The sequence below is a fragment of the Hippocampus guttulatus genome, chromosome 14 (assembly GCF_054856545.1).
Source record: "Hippocampus guttulatus isolate MCC_2025c chromosome 14, RoL_Hgut_1.0, whole genome shotgun sequence".
NCBI lineage: Eukaryota > Metazoa > Chordata > Actinopteri > Syngnathiformes > Syngnathidae > Hippocampus > Hippocampus guttulatus.
In genome coordinates, this window is record NC_141274.1 from 1782654 (window position 1) to 1802895 (window position 20242).

At 42.7% G+C, this 20242-nt stretch overlaps 1 long non-coding RNA gene across 1 annotated transcript in view; it reads right to left on the reverse strand.

The window, feature by feature from the left end:
• LOC147194428 (uncharacterized) overlaps window positions 1-20242 on the reverse strand; it is a 127599-nt gene that overhangs the window by 50595 nt on the left and 56762 nt on the right. The window contains exon 2 of the long non-coding RNA XR_015102816.1: window positions 1380-1439. This is a non-coding gene — a long non-coding RNA (uncharacterized LOC147194428). The remainder of the gene's footprint in view (window positions 1-1379; window positions 1440-20242) is intronic.

A 20242-nucleotide genomic window follows, 5' to 3' on the forward strand; every position in this document is an offset into this window, starting at 1 on the left:
AGCACAGGGCAGGGGGTAAGCCCTCTCCCCAGTCTCTTTTTTTTCTTTTTAATTAGCTTCAGGCCACAGATTGACAGCTGGTGGAGTGCGAGATAACACGGTAAAGAGCAGTGACTCTAAATATTTGCTGCCTTGCACACGGTGGACACGCAGCGCCCGCGTGAGCTCTCAAGAGGCACATTACGGAAATAATGACAAATGAAAAGCGGACCCACCCTTGTGTTTGTTGCTCAAATCACGTGAACGGAATGAAAAGTCTTGCAAATGTCATGCGACATGCATTCAGTCATACAAGGTTTTGTTTTTTTCTTCCTGCCACCCGCACAAGAAATGAAGCCATTTGATGGAACAAACTAATAGAAACTAAAAAGGTGCGTGATGGTTCGAAGGATTGTTGAGCATTAATGTTATGTGCGGCGCAGGTCTTGACATGTTGTCAAGGCTTTGGGACACGGCTGCTTTGGCGTGGCATCAAAGTGCAGCGGTGGGCACACAGGCGATAAAAATTCCATCACATGAGCGGCCAGCTGGGACTCACGTTTCGCTTGGATGGAAATAAACGCATGCATGCAGCACATCAATTCCACCCAGTTAGTCGCCGTCCTTCACTGGGGACGTCGCGCTGCACATCCCGATGCGGGAAGCACGGATTGGATTCAGAAAATATTACGAATGATTGACGGTCTTTCATGAGAAATTAAAACACATTATTTGAGTCGTTTGTTATTTGTCACGTTTTTTTAACTAGTCGGGATTTTTTTTTTTTATCATTGCTGGAATTGTTTTTAAGATTCGTTAAAAATAAATATTTCGTTTTTCTCTCACTCTGAGATTTATTTTAAATATAAAACGCGCTGCAATCAAAATGTGTTGTGATTACTGAAAGGCTGCCCATCGTCAGGCTGCTCAGTCACTTCATCTGTGATGGGCCTTTCCTTTGGTCGCTGCTAAAAATTAAAGAAGTCATGACCGTTTGAAAAAAGAAAACAAAAAAAATAATATGAAGTATTTGCATATATTTTCTTTTGTAAAATTGCGTACATTTCTCACGTTCAACACGAGTGATTTGTGCGTAATTTATCCCTTCACTCTATTCAATTTAAACCAATTTATTCTCAAAAACTGCCCAGAGACTATATCCAAAATAAATAAATAGATTAAAAAATGTGGTGGCTTGATTCCAAAATGTTTTTATTGTATAGCTTAAGTATTTGAATTGTATAGCACAGCTAGCAAGATAGAAAGCTAGCCATAGAGAGCTAGATAAATAGGCAGTGAGGAATAATAATAATATTTGTATTAATTATTATTATTATTGTTGTTGTTGTTTCTGTTGCAGGAGGAAAAAGGACAGAAGCCAGTGCAGAAACTCGACTCACATTTCACTTCTGACGTTCAAGTCAAGTCAAGTCGGCATGATGTTGTCAGCAGAAGGCCTCCTACAGTCATAAAGATAAGATAAGAAAAACGTCATTAGTACATTTTGACCCACAAATAAAATAGAATAAACGGAAACAATCAATTCATGACCACAATGTTTTGTTAAATTGCGAAAAACGGTGCGTTAAAGCACGATATTACCTCTGAAACAAATAAGAAGGCGCTTCTATTGCTGAATCCGATTACATAAAGAGGACATTTCATCTGATTTTCCCGTTCATTTTGTTCACTGAAGAGACCAGGACTTAAAAAAAATATTCATGGGAAAATATACCCAGCATAAGGAGGAGAGTTTGACCCGAAAAAAGAGATCCCGTGCGGAGCTTGAGTTTATTTTCGCCTTCCTCCTCCTCCTCCTCCCCCAATGCAGGACCGACGAAATACGAATACACGATGAGCGTGTTCACAAGAACAGAAAGGAAAACAGAAATTGTCCTCCAAAAAGCAAAAAAAAAAAAAAAAAAAAAGCCTTTCTAGCAGATTTTCGTGCAATTAACACGGGTATAGGTTTATTATCAATAAGAATAAACAATTATTTTGTTATATTTTAGCTAACTGCGAGCTTCTGTGCGTGCGTGCGTATGGTGTGCCTGTGCGCGTTTCCACTCTGCATGTCAGACCGAATTAGACGAAAGCGAAATTGTGCCTGGCAATGTCAGCCAGTCGAATTTATGAGTGTGTAATGAAGCATTTCGGATGCAGACAGACTAAACAGCGTCTGTGTCTTGCGTGCACACAAACACTGACACACTTTTTTTTCTTTGCAAATTACTAATTTTAACCCGCGTTTGGCAAAAATAAATACAAATATACATTCTATTGCCAATGAAAAGAAATGCCGTGGAGTAAAAGGAAATGCAGTGAGAGCACATGCAAAGTGTGGCCTCTGTAATGAGAGGGCTTTCCATTTACTGTTTTGACTCAAGTATGCAGACACACTTCTTGATGAATTCATCAATCAAGTAACACTTGGCCATGGTCCCTTATTTTGCCTTGAGTCATAATTCTTCATCCTATCAGGTAATTTTGGACAATTTCAGCCTTTGTGGAAACAGTTTGGAGAGCTTGCCCACGACGCCTGACCTCAAGCAGAGTGGTGACCTCAAATCCAATAAATTAATAACAAAAACAAAACAAAACAGTAAACACCATAAAAACACGAAAACAATAGTCTCTTGCAGAGTCAGAAGCCATTGAATAAAATACACAAAATGAACACAAATGCTCATTTAAAATCAGTGTAATCTATAGCCGATCCAATAAAAAAATATATTGAATGATATAAAACTGAAACATGATGTAAAATGAGTTCTTTTACAGATACGGTGGACCACCACATACATGCGGCACCTGCAGATTTAAAAAAAGGCATATTTGAAATAGTTTTGTTTTGGATGAATGGTCAACCCCAATTTTTCACAGAATTTATGAGGTTAAAAAAATGCATCTGTAAAGCATGTGAATTATACGGAAATGTTCACTATTCGTAGGCCGGGCAGGTCCCTACCATCTCTCCCCTGGATTTGTTTCTTTTATTAACAGATAACTAAATTATTTTGTGAGATAAATGAATGAAAAACAAATGTGAATATATAAAATTCAATTCATTTCGAATAATTACATTGGGGGGTGACAACGAAAAGAATGCATCAAATACCACAGGACCGATGAAAACAAAGGATCAGGCCACATCTGGCCCGCAGGCCATATTTTGCCCAAAAAGAAGTAGGGCGGAGGGGGTAGCCTATCATTCTCAAGGGGTGTGGGTCTGTGGGGTGTTTTTTTTGGGAGGGGGGAGGGGGCTTCCTCCAGCATGCATTGGACTGATATGGGAGATTGGACTTGGCTGAGCTTCTTGACTCCCCCCCCCCCCCCTGGCAGAGTGTGTTTTGACAAGCTTGCCAACTCCCTGACTGCCAGTCGAGCGTCCGGACGTTCACCGAGTGGATTTGGAGCATTCCGGTCGGAAGCAGATGCCTTTGAAAAAGGGACAGAGGTTCCCCTTGTATATTTTTGCTCTTGCTCTATGTAAAAAAATGGTAAGCCACGTGCATCTGATCTCGTACCTTGGCCACGGAGGAGTAGGTTCTGCGACCAACACGCCCATTTTGTCCACGTAAGGACTGCACTCCAAAGTCTGGTTGGGCTCAGCAGTCTTATGTAACAGCAGTTTGTCATCCTGGCACATAAGGCGTGATGGGCTCCAGCCAGCTTCAGCCACATTCTCCAAAAATATTCTGCTTATATTCTAACTTCATAGTTTAAATCGGAATGGCACTTGGGACATGGAAGACCTCTGCCAAGGTCGATAATTTGGGGCGTACGACACCCATCTCCTGCATATGCCTACATTTGTTTAATTTGTTCTAAAGAATGAAGGAGAATGTCAACATACACTAATTGTGGAGAAAAAAAAAAGGTTGTGTGTTGGAGGTACGATGAAATACTTAAAAAAGTTTCAAAATATGGTTGTTATTTTTGGATGTAATGTTTCTGAATAAACATACAATGGGCTACATATTTAACGAAAACTGTCAATTTGTAATTTTTTTGGCGGACGGGGTGGGGGGGGGGGTGAGAAATTATGATGAGCAGAATAGTCACAGTCCAAGCCTGTAAATGCCAGCATGACAACTGTCACACATAAGCTGTTTACGTCACGGCTCTATCTGCTAGGTGTTGCTAGGCATGCTAGGCATTGCCCCACGTGACCCCAATGCACGCAGACTTACACTGCAGAAAGTGAAATTACATTTCTTCATTGCACCATTGCTAGCAAATAAAAAATTGTACAACATTTTATCGACTCAAAGTCGGTTGTGTGTGCGTGTGTGTGTGTTTGTGTGTGTTTTGCATTAGCCTCCCTACGAACTAACGAAATAATTGCAATTAAAAATATACTGTATATTACAAACACGGATTACATTTTTTTGGACGGTGGTAAATTTCTACTTGTGATTAAAAAGCATGTATTGTTTGCGCATTTAAATGTATGCAATTATAGTCCTATTACACAGTAAGCTTTTTACACCACAGCTCCACCTATTGGATGTGGCAGGCTACTACCCTTTGTGACTACAATGCATCCTTTCATTTATTCATTCATTCATTTTTCGATCCGCTTTATCCTCACAAGGGTGGCGGGGGGTGTTGGAGCCTCTCCCAGCCGTCATCGGGAAGTAGGCGGGGGACACCCTGAACTGGTTGCCAGCCAATCGCAGGGCACACAGAGACGAACCACCACCCGCGCTCACACTCACACCAATTTTGAGTGTTCAATCAGCCTGTCTGGCATGTTTTTGGAATGTGGGAGGAAACCGGAGTACCCGGAGAAAACCCACGCAGGCCCAGGGAGAACATGCAAACTACACGCAGGGAGGCCAGAGCTGGGATCGAACCCACGCCTTCTGCAGTGTGATGTCGACACGCTAACCACTGGACCAATGGGCCGCCCCACAACAATATATATATATATATAGATAGATAGATATAGATAAAGATATCTAGATAGACAGAGAGAAAGAGAGAGAGAGAGAGAGAAACGCATACAGTATATTTTAGAAAAATAATTGAATACCACTGCAATAGCCTCCATCTGGCCGCCATGCCCGGCAACTCGTCCATCCCTGCTTCTCTCAAACAAAGATTTACTTGGAGGCTGAACGCTGAAAGACACACACCGCATCTCAACCCGTGCTCCCCCTTGAGTCGCTGTGACACAAAATCAGACGCACTATTTGCTACCCATAGCGTATGAAAGAATTTGTTCCATGTTTTGAACCAAACCGGCTGCCTGTATTTCCAAATTTCCATCATCTGTTTTCTCCTGTTTGCCCGTCTTTCCACACATGCTCACACGCGTCTTCATTTTCTCCCCCTCTGGCGCCTCGCTGGTTTCCTATCAGTTACAGCTGACCACCAGTCAGGTGGGTCGACGGGACGTTTCCAAAGCCCTCCCGGCTCTCCCACCGGCCTGCAAACTCCCACACGGGCCCCACTCTGAGGCCTCGTCCCGTGGATGCAGGCCCGCCTGCCTGCGTGCGGGCAGGGCAGAGAGGCGAGAGACACCTGGCCAAACCGCAGAAAACACTTCCAGCTGCAGACTGCCTGATGCTCGCCGCAGAGAGAATTCAGGCCAAAGGTGGAGGAGCTCGCCGACGTCTACTGCGCCACCAGAAGATGTTTGCCTCGCTTCCACCGTGTTTATTTTAATCGCGGCGCATATGTTCATGCGAGGTGGTGTACGGTGGGCAGGCAGGCTTTTTATTTTAATGAGTGAGTCCGAGCAAATGTAAAGCAGGACACCAACTATTTTAGCCTGGTTTCCAAAAAGCAATGTGGTTTCATTGTACAGTATACATAATTTGGGACATTTACATCGGTGAATCCTCCCTCAAGCATCCCCAGTTGGTCCAAAATACTGCTGCTCACCTTCTAACTGGTGCTCATAGCACATACTGTAACTCTGGCATGCTGACTTTTTTTTTTTTAAGATTTTTTAAATTTGTTTTCAAATCTCGTTGACCGGCTTTAAAACTCAGCATGAGTCTCATAGTGATTTATTTTGTGTGGTGTTTATTGTTTTGATCTTATTGTCTTTTTTGTTGTATGACTAATGTTTGCTCCAGTTAGAGCACTTTGTATGCAGCAGCGATCTATAACTCAAGTTGAGTTGACTTGGGTTAAGCCATCCATCTTCAATAACACTTGTCAGCAAATCTGTCAACACATTGCCTGCATTTTTTAATCCAGAGATTTAAGTAGACATTTTTCGATTTTTTTTTTTTTTGCACTAATTCCAAATTTGTGACTTTTTTGCTCGAGCACATTAGGTTTTGATCATAGAACAAGAAAATAAAACAATAATATCAGATGTGATCGAGTACAGCGGTTCTTAACCTGGGTTTGATCGAACCTGAGGCGTTCGGTGAATCGGTCTCAGGGGTTCAATGGAGCCTCTGCCATGGAGGTTAAGACACACCCAACTCAACATGTCAATTAGTTACGACACACCCGCTTGGCCATCACTGGCTGCAGATGATCACATTACATTGCTTGTCCAATGAATGCTGGGGGAAATTTAGTTTGCTCAGTCGTCAATGTGTGACTGTCATGATAGTACGTCATACAATTTAAAAAATATATATAGTTAGGCCATGTAATTGTATTTACTTTTTTCTGTGTTTAATAAATATGTTTTTTAATGTCTTGAATTTGTAAAAAAATTGAATTTTTATTTTTCAATAATGAAGGGTTCGTTGAACGTGCATATGAACTCGTTGGGTTCGGTACCTCTAACCAGGTTAAGAACCGCTGATCTCGTAATATATTTTGGAATGTTTATTTAATGTTAATTGCGGTTTAAGTTCAGCAACGGGTGGATTTTTTTTTCTGACACATCATAGCTATATATTAAAATACATGGTAAAACCCATACTGTGCAAGCTTTAATCGGTCACACTTAAAATATATATATATCAAAACGTGATATGCTCAAAAGAAATGTAGACATTTTTGAATTGGTGTCAAAAACATGTTTTGGAACCCATCGTGCTATCTCTAAAATTTGCTGTTGACCAGTATTATATATCTGTCGATTAGTGGTGTGCATCTCGCCACAAAACTCTTGATATGGTTTTCGATACATGGGGTAAGAAACGATTCAAGCTCTTTTTGAAAATGGAACGATTCGATTCGATTCGATATGGTACGGCTCAGTTGGAGAGAGGGTATGATACAATTCCTTTTTTTTTTTGTCATTTTACATACAATTGCCTGAACTTGTCAGTACTTTCGATATGCCCATCCATTAAAATATGATTCGATTCGTTCCTCAAAATATCCATAACTGTGCATTTATCCACCTTATCTAGCTATCCATCCAGCTCAGACACAAATGGTGTTTGTATGCAGCAGTCTGCGGCAATATTGATGTTTTATGTCCAGTCAGCTGGTGGGTTCCACTATTTACGCTATTGCCACCCCACCTCAACGCACGTCAAAACCTGGTTTTGCCATTCCAAAATGCACTTGGGTAAGATAAACTCAAACGAGGCTTTATGAACTGTGCCACAATCGACCGCTGCTCGACCACAATAGCAATGAAAGGAGGACAAATGGTGCTCAGGTAGGTGAAAGTGGGAGGGCGGCGAGAACAACAGCTCCCTTTTCTCCGCCAGCAGTCGACATGAAAGAGGACATTTATGTCTGAGATTAGAGGCAATTACACCGCGAGTGTGCTTTAAGACCTTTGTTTGCCAACACGACAGGAGGGAGCGGGCTGTAATTTGATGAGGAGGGAGCGTGAGTGAGAAAGTCAGCATGGTGGAGGGAGCGAGTCAAGAGAGGTCTTTGTCCTCGCTGTGGACAAGCTGTTGGCAGATTTGTTAACTGCAAGATGAACTCACCTCAATCAATGAATTGTGCGAGTATCTCTATTGTCATCTCTATTCTGTGAGGCTACCGTTGTTTCTGCAGAAAGTGAAAAGGAAGCCACTTGAGCGGAAGCACTTTAATCTTGACCCGCCGGCAGCAGACGGTCCAAAGATGGTGATGCATTGTCTCGGCATTTACTGTATTCAATTCAAACTGTACCGCAGGTTCATTCAGATGTCAGATGATTCATCTTGAACCTGCGCTCAAACAAAAGCTCCCTGAGACATGACATCGCTGCACGCCCGAAGGGCCGCATTGTTCCAACATGGAGGCTCCTCCGGAGAGGAAGCCAGTGGCTTGTTCCAGACCGAGCACGTCTGTATTTGAAGGAAGTCATTCCGTTGATACATAAAACACCAAAGCGAGGTTTCCTTCCCTCCCTCCCCCATCTCCTTACTTTCCTGGTGCTATCCCCCTTCAAAAGGACACGGGCCTTTATACCGGGCTCACATGCACACACGGGACCAGAAGGAAAACAAACACAGACCATTTAAAACATCAACCGACCTGCCTTCTGTTGGAAAGGAAGGCTACTGCGAGGCTCGGCCTCTTACCCGCAGCAGCAAAGCTGGATGTCTACAGCCCCTTACATACAGGTCGTGGAAGATTTCAGTTTTTTTTTCATTGCTTGCTCCGCTCCGTGTAAAGCGGGTTACACACACAACCAGCAATTTTGAAAAAAAGCGAGTCACCCCACAATACACTAACCATCTCCACCAACAATCACAAGTCTCCTCCCCATATCAGATGTCTGTTGTAGTACCAAGATTGACCAGTGAGCGGTAGCACCGTGCCACCAGACAACAACACTCAAAGAAGAAGAACGAAAGACAAAAACACATATCTGGTAGTCGTTAAATCTTCTCTGCATTTTTGCTGTGGTGAATGACCCGTGAGACAAACACCCAAGACAAACAGGTTACTCCTTTATTTATGTCTGCTTGCCTAGATTTCAGTTTCACGTCATAAACACTCGCCTGACCTCGGCTTTAACCACATAGTCACAAAAACCGTATATTGGGCTTTCCGTGGAAAATTCAGAATGAACCCTCAAATGCCCGATAACTCTGGCGGGTAAATTTCATTGGCACTTTCACACATTTTGCACAACTTGCTCTCGTCTAACAAGGAGCTGTAGGGCAAAATTTACAACTGGTCTTCTTCACACAAATTCAACTCATAAAGGATGTGGACTTGATGTAACTCTTCCAGTTTCTCTGTCGGTGAACGACACGATTAAGATGACTCTTTAAATACCAATTCTAATTGAACTAGAACATTAGTTGGTTAAGTCAGGGCTCAAACTTGTTGTGGTTGCCGTTCAGCTCCTTGTTCGAAAATCAATTGTGCAAAAAGTACTGAAACATTGAACAGTTGGACATGGTTTAACCCTTTCAGGGGTAGCGGTTACTACAGTGGACAGTTTATCATGGTCATCAAGTTACAGGTTATCGTTATTGGTGCATGAAAGGTCAAAAGAGGATCAATTATTAAGTTGCCATCATGTGTTCCTTGGCTACTTTGTGGTTCGCTTTTCAGTTGTGACCATGACTTGATCTATTGCTGTCTATATACACACAGCGTCATTTTCGCGAAAAGACAGAACAGAATGTGAAATTGCTGGGAAGAAATCAATGTATTCAAGTTAGGCTCACCGTGGCGAGTAAGCGGGATGCTGCGCGTGCGTGCAAGTACTTCCTAGACTCAAAATACCAAGATTCCTTGTGGATAGAAGATGCGCAGAACACAATTCAATCCCCTATTCAAAAGCGTGTTTAAATGGCCAAACATTTGGGTTGGTAACGGCATAACCAAGAGCATATTTGGGTTATTGTGGTGCTTACATAGCCTTTCAAAACCTGAATGCTGCCAATATTCGGGTTAGTGGCTGAATGTAACCGTAGTCAGACAAGCAGGTGATGATCAGAAATGGGCCAAAAAATATATTCAAATTCAATCCAACTATCAGTGGATGTGCACACCAAAATACAGAGTATAAAATCCAAGACTCACTAACCACACCCATTTGTGTCGAAAACAATTGTCACTTGCCCTCGACAATGATACCGACGTCGCTGAACTATCTGACTGTGCGAATTTGAAACAGTTATGCGAGCACACGCTTCGGAGAGTTTTTCCTGCAATCTCTGAATAAATGGCGGTAGTGTGAAAGGGGGCCCAGCGAACTTTGTGGAAAAACAGAGGTCAGCTTCTCACCACTGGCCTCCTGGTTGTGCCGAGCAACATTTTCCCATCAAGATGTGTGAACGGAGGAAGAGGACCACCTATTAAAGTGAAATCTTAGCAGTGATGGATGGGAGCTTGTTGAAGGGGGAATAGTGCAGTGTGTACCCCAGGGGAGCGGGGGATGGGAATTGTTGTGGGGGGGTAGATGATGACCAAGTGGGGGGAGAGGGGGGGGGGAAGCGAGGAGAGTTAAATCCCCACTTACACCTCAGTGAAGAGACCTCCCATGCTCTCCGACTCAAACTTAGATTGACACCACCTTTGGAGTCGTTAAAACTTTGGTCTGTTTTGCATCAAATGTTTTGCTTTCATCTACAATCTGAAGAAAGAAACATCATTTGTAGAGTGTGAAAGTGACTTACGGACCGTTTTCAAGCACTCCAGTAGCAGTTTTATTGAGTTCAGAAAAGCAAGCATTCCTGAATGTTGAAATTGTCGTTCACTGAAAAAAAAGAAAGAAAAAAAAATGGTGGGTTGAATATACTCAATTTTATTTCGTCAAATCCAGATACATTTCTCTGCTTAAAAAATATATACATCCGGATGCATATGATGTTATTTCTAGAAATGGAATATATTCAGCAAGATCTTGCTCTGAGCGTAGAAGGGTTTTTGCGCGCAATGCAACGGAAGAGATTGAAAACAGACCTATGGTTTTAGTTTTTGAAAATGGGAAACTCCAACAGGATTAATATTATTATAAGTATTATTCATATTATTATTGTTATTGGCTGTTAGCCTGTTCAGAGTCACCACAGCACTTCATTCTTTTCCAGCCAAGCCAATCTTCTGGAACACTAACTGGCTTCATGTCTTCCCTCACAGCACCTATCAACCTTCTCTTGCCCTGGCAGCTGCATCCTCATCATTCTTTCACCAATGTAGTCACTCTCTCTCTGCTCTGGACGTGTCCAAGCCATCCGAGTCTGCCCACTCTAAATTTGTCTCCAAAACATCTAACCTTGGTTGTGGATTTTATTTCTTGTCTTATCCAACCTATTTCCCCTGAAAAATCACCTCAGCATGATTTAGGCCACTTCTCCAGATCAATGTTGCGCAAAATACAGTCACTAAATACATACAATAATATGACAGTTCTATTTCTATGATTAGAATTTTCTTCTTAGTTGAGCTATTGCCGCGATTGGCTGGCAACCGGTTCCGGGTGTCCCCTGCCTACTGCCCGGAGACAGCTGGGATAGGCTTCAACAACCCCCGCGACTCTTGTGAGGATAAAGCGGATCAGAAAATAAGATAAGATAAGATAAGAAAACTTCATTTGTCTCAAAATGGAGAAATTCCCAATTTACAGCGGCAAAATTATGAAAAGGAGAAAGTAGAAGACAAAAAGTATATAAATAAATATAAATAGAAAATAGAAATATAAGCATATTAAAAAAGGGTGAGTGGGATATATGTATGTTTCGAGCTCATTTAGTTATGTACATTTACAAAATGGTTTAAGATAAATAAATCATTTAAAAAAGATTGCCGATCTCAGGTCCACATCTACCGAAAAAGAAAGTAGTAGATGAAGGATTAATCTATACGTAATCGATTAGCAAATTAATCAATAATTATTTTGATAAATAATTCATCATTGAGAGACTAACATGTTACGGCCCAAACCACAAACTCAATTTGTGATTTTTTTTTTCCCTCGGTCTCTTTGAAATAATGTCCCGCAATTTGAAAATAGAAATGGAAATTAAAACTTGTTTTCTTTCATTATTTATCTCATCGATTAATCAACAAAATAACCAACAGATTGATGCAGCCCTGAAATAAAGTCTGTTTGTGGTTTGTCGAAGTAACTCTTAACCCTGTTGTCACGGCGACCAACGCATATGAAGGCAAATGGAGGGCGACTTGTTTAACGGCTTTGTGTGTGTGTGTATGTGTGTATGTGTGTGCGCGTGTGTGTGTGTGTGTGCGTGTGTGAGGAATTAGTGCTGTACTGCTTTAACTGTCAGGAAATGAGGCATAATCTGCAAGCGTTTGACTGCTGCAGCATTCCTGTGAAATGACACAAGTTGAGCTAGATTAGAGTTTGGGTAATTAGCTCATTAGTCAACATAAACACATGGCAGGGTTCCCCACCCGCGCCCCACCTCCACCCACAGCTGGTGGTACACACACACACACACACACACACACACGTATATGCATGCATGCAAACCCAATTCATCATTCATCCATTCTAGTGGACCCCCCCCCCCCCACCCACCCCTCCTTCCTTCCACCAGGTTTGCTGTACTTGCCTGGGCCTCGTCTTCTCCTCTTTGCTGCAGACAAGCCACTCTTTCATATATGGCAGTCCCACCTTTTCACCAGCATCGCTCCACTTATCAGCGCACTTTATCAGCCTGAGGGAAGCACATGAGGGTCGAAACTCTTCACTCCTCTCGGCAGGCTCACATATCCATAAGGCCGTCTGTGAACACGTATTTCTTACAAGGCTTCCAGGGCCTGCTTTGCATTCAAAACAGCTCAAGCTTTGTGACTTATTTTTTTGTTTGGGGGGTGGGGAGGGTGTCACACAGCCACTCTTGTTGCTGTTGGGGACAGCTCCCTAACAGGGGGTAAGCTCGACAGCTCCTTCACACCTCCTGAATGCGGCAGGAGGGTTGCAGGTTTTTCCAAAAGCCTCCTGGAGGTCAGCAGAATGAGTTCGTTCAGCAAACACAGTGCAAGACATATGACAGATTCTGCAAACTACATCCTTGACGGTGTTGAAGTTTTTTGAGTTCCAATTCTACCAATTTCTGGAATCTTGAGTTTGACGACTCGGGGGTGCATTTCAACACGTTGCGCAAAAGGTTTTAGCACCTCCAGTTCAGCTCACAGGCAGCTTTTCATTTGGGGAACAGAAGTGGGTGTGTGCACCCTCAATGCTCATTGGAAACACAAGGCCCGTTTGAGGGCGTCGCCATTGATATGAATCGGCCATTGAGCATTTGTGTGGCTGCTCACTGTACAGACCTTGTTGCAGACCTTTGCTGGCCAGGAAAGTGGGGCAAGCTGAAAGAAGTGATCCATCCACTGGGGTTAGTTTGCAGGGTCGACTGGAAATCGGGAGGTAAGTCCTCAATCCGGACCACGGCTCGATCCATCCATGCCGCGAGGGAAAGGCCTTGACAATGATATGGAACTTTCTTGGAGATGTAGAGAAAAGACTCAGGTAGCCATGACCATCAGCCGTTTCAAATCGATCTATCCAATGTTTGAGATTTTGAGGTTATCTCCGGGTGCTCCGGTTTCCTGGTGAGACAAACCTTGGACCCTGCAGAGTCCCACCGTCTTATCTGATGTGACGAATCCCACCGACACTCAAGCTATCTTAATGACTGTTTGGATCTATTAAACTCCTTCTTCTCCTTTTCCACACTTAGGCCTCATCCGTACCCACACCGATCATTCAGATTTGAGTGTGTGAGGATGACAATTAATTGGGGTTGGGGGGGGGGGTGTCCCAAAGCAGTGATGACTCATCACAAGAGAGGAAGAGGACAATAAAGACATGTCGTTAGGGAAACGGGGAAAAACATTGGTTTGTGTTTTGAAATATAAAGACTCGCAATTTTGTATATTTGTTCGAAACGTCGATTTTTCAAACCTGAATGACATATGCTGAGAAAGCGTACTATTTCTTTAAAAAGTGACTTACAAACCGTTTCATAAAAGCTGAAAGAAAATATATCTCATTTGGATTGTGGAAGTGTAATGAATAGAGTTCTTGCTGTCTTATTTGACCCGGAGCATCTTGGGAGTCTCACTTCCTGGTTGTAAAGTGGGCATCCTTCCTCCTGTGACTCACATTTCCTACGCTCCAACACCCATTGTGCACACATGCCGTGTGCTTCGTAGCTTGCGCAGAAGGTCCTTCATCCATGTGGCCCTTGGACTTTGGCTTGCAAACAAATGGTGGCTAACTGCTGTTGTTTTCTTTTTTGACACATGTGGGGCGAGAGCCAGGAGGGCTGCGGCAGAGCTATCACTGACCATGGCTTGAAAAGTCAAACCGGGTGACCCGGTTGTCCTTGTGGATGTTTTCTCCCCTTTAGACCAATATAGATGATGACTGGCAAAATGCGCAAGGCTGACTGATGTCTTCTTTTGTGTTGACACTGAATGTTATTTTACTGATTGCCGCAGGGACAAATACCTATATCTACTACAGTTCGAAGCCATTCCGACAACATTCTGTGTGATGTCATGGAATTTCAACAATATTAGCATATGATCCAAAGAACACTATAGAAAATTGCGAAACAAAAAAGATTTATATTGTCCATTGATGCTGTTTAACAATGGGCAAATGTAATGTAAATGTGTATAATGCTTGTACCTTCATCTCAGTCCACCTTGGACGCCATTCAGGACAGAAATAAAGGCAGATGCACTTTCCCGTGAGGCGCGTTTGTTTTTCCTAGCGTACGAGTGGCTAACCGGTGTGCGGTCCAAGTATTCTGGTCGTAATAGTAGCTCAGTGTTCCGGGAACTCACGGACAGAAATGAGTGTTTAAAAAAAAAAAAAAAAAAAAAAAAAAAAAAGTGGGGGCGGGGGGGGGGGGGGTAATATGGCGGTGAGGTTTTCTGGGTAATAATTCCATCTCTCTGTCTGTCTGTTTTGTGGTGCACGAGGGAAGGAGGGAGGGAGGGAGAGAGGGTGGAGGAGCAGGTTCCATTGCCTGCTGTTGCTGTCCATGGAAAGCACACTCTGCACATTCTGTAGACGAGGGTCTTCGGGGAGGAAATAGAGAGGAAATTGTGCAGAAAGTGTAAAAAAAAAAAAAAAAAATCTGAGTGTCTCTGGCTGACTTCAGACAAAGAAAGACTCCTTGTTTTCAATCCTAATAATACAGCAATGTACATACAGTATGTGACATAAATACTACTTAAGCTCACCACTTATTGGTATACAAAGAGTTCCTTCTACACCTTCCTACCATGAATCACTGTCCATGTACATGACATACTATCGAGCTCTGCAAGTCCACGCTTTAAATTAGGGGTGGGGACCGTACAGCCTGTGGGCCTGATACGTACAGAGCCTGCCAGAGCATTTGATATGGCCCACCATGAAATTCCACAAGTAAAACCTAAGAGGAACTGTGGTGGGGGGGGGGGGGTAATCCAAAACATTGAACACACATTTAGTATCATCTTGCTTTCAATAGTTCGATGACTGCGTGCTCCTTTATTTATACTAAGAGCATATTAGCATTGAAATAAATGATCAGGCAGAGTCACATGGAAACATTTTGCTGTCAGCAGCAATTTTAGTTGTTTTCAAGTCCTCTATGGACCATCCTAAAGTGGATGGCACATGATCGAAATTACTGCGGTTGGAATCTCCAAAAGTAATATTTTTCCCCAAAACATGATTTTTGTTAACATTGTGTCATTAAAGACAACAAGCTAGTGTCAACACTTAAGATTTGTCAAACTAAAAAACTCATTTGGGGACTGCCTAATTGTATCGATTTGTGATTAGTGAATGAAATTGACCAAATCTGGACAGGGGAAGTTTGCGCAAAACAGGCACGGCACAAGCAGCTATCAATATGTCATTGGAGGCATTATGTGCATGTGCTCAGAAAAAGAAAAAAAATATATGAGTATGGACCCGAGCTAGTTGAAATGCTACGTATACTTTCCAACATTTCCCTTTTTGTTCAAGTTACTTTTTAGTGTACTGTACACTACATTGTGATTACACATCCAGTCTCTCGTCATAAGTAAGAGGGCACTGTCTTCCTATTGGTCAATGCCGAAGAACCAATCAAAAGACGGCGTCGGCCATGTCACACTGCGCTGCAAAATGAACAGAAATTCTGACATGCCAGACTTTCGTCATCGTGAAACGTCCTTGATGCCTCACGGGCACACTACACGGGCTACGAAGTGTCAAGGCAACTCCAAATGGGCTATAAGAGACGTTTGTCTGCAAGGGACAACGGCAACTGGCTAGCAGGCGTTTGCAGACCGAGGACCAGCTTTTACGGCACTTTTAAACAGCAGCTTTGTTAATCTTCTCTGGGGAGCTCATCTGTGCCAGGTGCTAACTACTCACTGACGAACAAAGTAAGCTTGACCACATGCTGCCACTTGCGTCGGAAGTAATGATGACAATAAATAGAGCTAAGTCTGGCCGCAAACACCCCCAATACTGCTGTGGGAAAGGGGTGAGGATCTGTAAACGGCAGGGGTGCTCTAGTCCGGTCCTCGCGAGCCCCATATCCATCCTGTTTTCAACGTCTCCCTCCTCCAACACACCTGATTCAAATGATCAGCTCATCAGCAAGCTTTGCAGAAGCCTGATAACGATCCTGATCGAGGACCTGAGTTGGACACCCCCGGTTTACAAGATGTTTTCAGTACAGATCCCAAGCACCATGGACAAAATAGAATGGACGTAACAAAGCGAGGGCATGTAATAGGTCAAGTGACGGGCTGCGATTGCTGTGGATGCCTGGCCAGATTTTAAGATGTCAAAAAATTTACTTCAGCAGTCACGATGTGGATGACAAAACTGGTCAGCAAAACTGGGTGAATGCAAGAAAATATGACTTGGACGTGGTCCAAGGTGAGACAGGAAACATCTGTATTTCACTCTTAATTTTGTTCACGTTCTGCCACATTTTGTTACGGTCCTTCGAGCAAGCTAGGCTGCGTGCGATGTGATATCATGCAACGCGTCACGTTCAACTACGATCTGACATGGCGCACGTGATCTGAGAGGGTTTATAAAAGTCATTCTTTAAGGCATTTTTTTTCCCACAATGCAAAATGTTCCCATCACGCTCTTGGTAGAGTTTCCTTTATATGGTTTTGTTTCAGCTCATCCATTGGTTGTTGTTTGTGTGATGTCACCGCAAAGACTGAAAGACTTTTATTAAGACTGAAACACGTTTGATATTGTCTTAAGGCTACGACGAGGTACACACTAATCTAGAACAGCTGAGATTACCACTTTAAATTAAATCATCGAGAGGACGGGGAACGTGCTGCGACCCTAGTCAAACTCTAAAACTTCCTTCTGACTTTCAGTTTGGTGTCTGTGAACATCGTTAGGTGCAAGCCCATCTTAACACAATTTGGAAGTCACACTGTAGTTGATATTATCATCCTGCATGTAGGCTTGACCGTTTAACGGAAGAATCTTCAAAGAGTCTTGCAAGTAGATTAGGCGGCGGGGTGCCACGACCACAAAAGAGTCTGTTTGAAACTCAATGGAAAAAGGCATGTCACACCGGAGGGAAACTTGTTCGGGCTTGCGGGACAAATCAAAAGAAAATAAGTGTATCTGATGAATAAGAGGAGGATGGAAAGGTTGGAAACTTCACAGCCTCAAGACAACCTCCTGTGGGTTTTGATTATTTAAACACAAAGCGTCCGCTGCCCTCAGTAGAAAGCTGCATCCGAATAACAAAAGACCAAAAAGGGGAAGACAGTGTTTAGGCTGCCTCTCTGATGAGCTATGATCCACTAAATGCGGCCGAACGCGGAAGCACTACAACCCAAAAAGTACAGAGGCAAAGATATTGCAATAATAGATGCTGATGCGATCAATTGAGATGGGTAACAGGTTATAGATTAATTGATGAGGGCTTTCCAGATAGGTAATCATACTGTCAATATATGCTCATACCTTGGCATAAGAGGAGAGACACAGAGAGCAGCAAGAAAAGCAGTTAAGCGGCAACTGTGAAGTGGTAGTTATGATCATAATTGCATCATATTTGAGGACACACCACAAGATTTTTTTTTTTCATGTCGTTGATATGCCTAAACTTTCAATGCTACAGATTTATGCAGCACAGTCTCCACTTTGCTCCTCCAAAATTAAACATTTTAGAGTGGCACAAACTTTGTACAAACACATCACACAACTAAACAGCAATATTAGCATTGATGCTAGTGCTAACACACCTTCAGAGGTATCCAGGCTGGTGTATTGACATTATAGACCATTTTTGGCCAAATTATTTCCAAGATGACATATCTGTTTTTGTTTTATGAGTTACTTTAATTAAGGGGAGTGGCCAGCATGAGACAATGACTCGCAGAAGGACGGCACAAAGTACTGAATGGCGTCACTGCTACAACACAGCAAACATGGCCAAGAAATCAGTCATGGTTTCATGAAAGAAAACACACACATTTCTCAACCTTGCCCAACACACTCATAAAACAAGAAAGAATAAATCAAAGTAAAAAAAAAAACCTTTAGCTGATATTAAAATAATGGCTCATGCCTTTTTCTTTGCCATTTGTCACTTCAATCTAATGCACTGATTCGCTAGATAACAGCCAATCAGAGTGATCAATTGTCACCAACAGCAGACGCCATTTTGCATGCTGCCAATTGATGGCTAATTCATTCAAATCCAGAACCGAAATGACTGCGAAAAGACACAACGATATCTTAATTCTTTTTACTTGGATTCGGTCCTGCTTGCCCCTGCTGCAATTCACCCCCTTGCAAAACTGCTTACGACGATTCTATGTGAAGTATGAGTTTTATTTTCAACACGTAATATCACAACAATGCTAAATCATCAGATTACACACGACAATAATGTTAATCCCAAATAGGATTGAACTGCCACAGAGGAGGTCCGCAATCTAGTGGGTACATTTAAATCATAACCTTGAACCTGGTGGATCATTTACTTGTGATCAGAGAGTGAGAGTTCATTCAACAATGTTTCCTTCAACAGGAGTTTGTTTTTGTTTCATCCTGTGTATACAGTCTTTTTTTTTTTTTGCGGCAGGAGAGGAATGTCTGCAACAAATGTCCTGTAGCAGGAAGTCATAGATTTATCTGCATGTTGGGCCATGAATTTGTTGTGGCTGACAGGCGTGGTAATGGAGCGTATAAGAAGCATCCAGATTCCAGCGCAGGTACAAGAGAACCTGAGCTCGGAACCTCAGCTGATTACAAAAATGTGCTTCGCTCAAATCAACAAACAGCGGCCGAAACGGAGTTGCGGTGCACGGACATTCTTTTCTCTCACACTGTGTGATTAGCCTGTTTTGCGTGTCGACAACGGAGTTATTCATCTCCTGGATGGTAAGCAGGACCACTATTCAATAGGAGGAGGACTCCAGGTCCGTGTTAGAACTTGAGAAGTGTTAATCAGGGAGAGGATGTGGGCCTTCTGGTCCACCTGATTACCACCAAATGGCCTAGCAGCAGCTGGGCCTTGTGTGGGGCAAGCACATGTAGGGGGATGGGGGGGGGGGGGGGGAGTCGGAGGTGCAAGGTAAGCAATGATAAAAGAAAAAAGGGGCCAAAGAGATTCACATTTGACTCCATGGGACTCTCCACCCGTCTATTTTTGATTGTGCTTGTCCTCACTAGCGTTGCGGGCGAGCTGGAGCCTCTCCCAGCTGACCTTGGCCGAGGAGGAATGGTCGTCAACCAATCGCAGGGTATTAAAAAAAAAAAAAAATGAAGCACACTCAATGTAGGGCTGGGCGATTATGGAAAAAAAAATCACCACATTTATGTCGATGGTTATTGAAATTACCATGAAGAAAAACAATTACTTCTTAGTTTCGAAACTTAGTTCATTCCAGTTCATCCCTGCACGTTGAACGTTTTATTCTTGAGAACGCTATTCTTTTTATCAAGTCCAAAATGACCTTGTAAATATCATGTGGAAATCAAGCTTCTTGCATTTTCATACCGCTGCAGCCACACTACATTTGCACACATTCACAACCGTGAATAAGCATCTCTTTCATCTCGTTGTCATATTTATTTAATCTTATTTTGTTGTTCACTTATCATTTTGATAGGTTTTGGGACTTACTGGGCGAACCTGGGACCTAGCACTGAATTACATGAAAACATAATGGAATGACAGATAATTTAAAGAAATAAAAGAGTTTAAATAAAATGTTATTAATTTACATTAGGACAAGCCAGGTTTCAACAACAATTATATTGCAGGATGTGTGCCCCTAAAAAGGACATGGCTTAGTTAGTGATGTCAGGAATTTGGACAGGTAGTCTGCGCATGAGCTTCCGGGTACACGTTTTGGCCTAATTTAGATCTTTAACAGTGTTCTCACTTTGTATTTATGCGTTTGAATTTTTGTTGCAGTC